The following is a 3,319-nucleotide window of genomic DNA, read 5'->3' on the forward strand; positions in this document are numbered from 1 at the left end:
ACAATTTGTAACAATATACATACTAATAATATTGATTTGATCAACATATGTCAACAATGAATCCCAAAAATATGTATAATCAATTACGATTCAATAAAAAAAAAAAAGCTTTTTGATGATACAGTATTTTTCTTTGGTGACCTTATCACACACTCCATTGGTTCAATTTGAGCAGACAAGATCTCTCGAGGTTTAAAAAAAAGGTAGAATGTGCCTCAGCAATAATAAAGTTCCAAATCACGACATGCAAAATTCCTATAAAAAGGATGAGCAAGTGAGAAGATATTCAATATTCCAATTTTAAAATATAGGCATGTATTACATAACAATAATTATTATCATTTTTATAAGATGGTGGTTAGAAACATGGATTCAGGCCAGAAAAGACCAAAATCTAGCTGCAACTGCACAATTTACTAGCTGTATGGCCTTGGGCAAGTCACTAATCCTCTCTTTGTCTCAATTTCCTCATCTGCAAATAAGAGACAAAAATAGTACTTCTATCAGAGAACTATGGCAAATAAATGAACCAATGAACCAATATACGTAAAAGACTGGCACATCAAAGTAAGACATAACTATTTCATAATAATAATATAATAGACAGCAAATGAGAAAAGCAAGCCTGAGTTTTTAAAAAGACCAAACAAACAAAAAAAAGGAACTTTTCGCTCACCCAGTTCCCTGGTAACTGTTCTACTGAGCTCTTGCCCTGTAGGGAAGTGGACCAGGCCACTCCTACAAGGTCCACCCATACCCTTCCAGTCTGGGGGCTGATCCTTCCGTCTCCTGGCACTGAGGCAGGTGTTTGGGGATTAGGGTCCTTCACTGGCACCCTCTTAGCCCCAAGGGGAGGAAAAACAGCTAACAGCAATTGCTCCTTTCTGCCCTCCCCGTGTCTGGTTTTTAGCTCTCAGTGCCTCCTCCTCTCAACAGCAGTCCAAGTATGTTTCTGCTTTCTATTAATTTCCTTCTTGTCTCTGGTTTTGATTCTGATCCTCCAACGATTATGGGAGGCAAAACATTTCTCCTTTTCCAGTGAAAAATGCATCTTGTGCTGGATTCATGCAATCTTCTGTTTTCCTCTTTGTCTTAAGCCTCCTCCTTTCTGCCCATTAGGGAGTTCTGGATAATCTTTCAGTCCCCCCTCTTTCAGTCTCTATGGCCTCCCTGGGAAATCACATTTATTCCTGTCTTTCACTTACTGTCTATGATGACAAGTCACAAATCTCTACTTCCATCCCAAATCTTTCCCCTGGGCTTCAGACCCGTTCACCCAACTGCTTATCAGATATTTCCACTTGCTCCTCTAACTAAATGGATCAAAAACTGAACTCCTCATTCTGCCTCCAAACCCACACTTCCCCTGCACTCCTCAGCATGGTGGACGGTGCCTCCATCCACACCACTGACCAAGTCAGGCATCTGGAATTCAACAGGAGACCTTCTCTCCCACCCTCTCACACAGTCAAGCATGAAACCCCACCTATTTTACCTTCTGTACCACTATGAACAAATAAAAGAAAGAATTATTTACCAAAACCACTATTCTCTATATCAAAGATTGAATTATGCTGGTGGAAACAAGCCAGCCAAGTGGATTTGTACTCCCCTTCACTGCCCTTTGACAAACTCTCTGCCCCTGCCACTCCTTTCCACTTATCTACATTCACAGTCAGAAGGATAAGGAAGCTTAATCCCAATTTTGTCTTTCGCTAGTTTCCATTTCCATGGAAGAGACACCCATTTATATTCTGTCTGGTCAATTCGAACTCCTCTGGACTGTAGCCATATCAAGAGGAGGAAAGGGAGCGGGCAAGTCAGATCTAGCCCTTACATGTTCACATGTTTCCTTTTAAGGCATGGGAGATTCCTTGTTGCCCACCATTCACTTTTGTCGTATATCTCACAATAAAATGACAGAGGTTGACCCTAAAACTGCTGGAAAAAGACTGTATATAATGTTTTCTATCCATCCAACCTGTGCACTGATCATTCCTGCAAAATGACCAGTGCCATTACTCGGGGACTGACTCTCCATTTTACCTATGACCAAACACATACTTTTTTCTCTTATCTTGCTCTCTGTTAGCCAGTCAATTTTGCCTATCCCTTGACTATTTCTGCCAGAAAGTTTAACAAAAGTTTAGAATTTAACAGCCAAACAGTCCACTTCACTACTGTTTTACAGCTCTGATAAAGATTTGGTGAGTTTGAGGATTCTCTCTCAGCGGATTTTTATTAGCCATGCTTTTCAGGGCTGACTATCATTACAGTTAGTGATATGCCAGGGACAGCTCACCTCCCACCTCCAAAATATGGGGAAAACTAATTATTCTATTTCCGGTTGGACAGAAAAACTTGGTTTCCCTTCTCCAGACCCCTTCCCCTCTTCACCAGAGTGCAGACAGCCAAAACAAGGAAGCCCTTCAACAACAAAGAGTTAGACATACTATTAACATAACAGGAATCCTTACCAGATCTCTCTTCCTGTCTCCTTCAGCTAGCCTGGCCCAGGCAGATAATGATGCAGGAATGCTGACATGTCCAAAGCCTACATAAACAAACTGGGACATTCTTGAAGTCTTGCATCTATGGCAGAAAAGCTAGCCTAATCCCCAAAGTAGGTAAAAATAACCATGGGTTTAGAGAAACAGCACATCGCTTCCCATATGGTTACATACCGATGCAAAAATGCATATCCCACTTCCAGTTCTTTGATGGAAGCAAAGCCAGTCCAAATAACTATTTTTAAACAAATCATTTGGGTTTACAGTCAACAGTGTCAACAATGCCTTCTGAGGCACAGGGTAACATAAGAGTTTTAAATGTCACTTAAAGAAGTTACGCAACAGCTGTCAAGAAATTTTAGAGGGAAAAAAATATTTGGTATCTAGGTTAGGTTAATATCACACTTCCTCTCTTCTAAATCTCCTTGGAAACTATTATTTGACCCAAATGAGTCAGATAATTTCTTAAAGAGGACTCCAGCTGCAAAATGAGGATGCACATTGTACTAGCTGTTTGCTGCTCAATGCTGGCAAGTGGAAACCCACCAGCCTGAGGGAGAGTCCCTGTTTAGGGGAGAGGCAAAATGTTAGCAGCAGCGCTGAGGCAATGACTCTGAGCTGGAAGAGCACGTGGAATCTTAGCAGCTAGATGCTGGATGTAGGGCGGTTCTCATTCCTGTGGAAAGGGATCCTGAAAAGTACAGTTGCTGTCTTCCAATCAGAGACATTCCCTAGCCCAGGGGGAAATCTATATGGATCTGAGAGATGGAGAAAAGGCCTTGCTATGAGTGTATTCAGTGACCGTGCAA

This window comes from Galeopterus variegatus, unplaced genomic scaffold (assembly GCF_000696425.1).
Source record: "Galeopterus variegatus unplaced genomic scaffold, G_variegatus-3.0.2 Scaffold5001, whole genome shotgun sequence".
Classification (NCBI taxonomy): domain Eukaryota; kingdom Metazoa; phylum Chordata; class Mammalia; order Dermoptera; family Cynocephalidae; genus Galeopterus; species Galeopterus variegatus.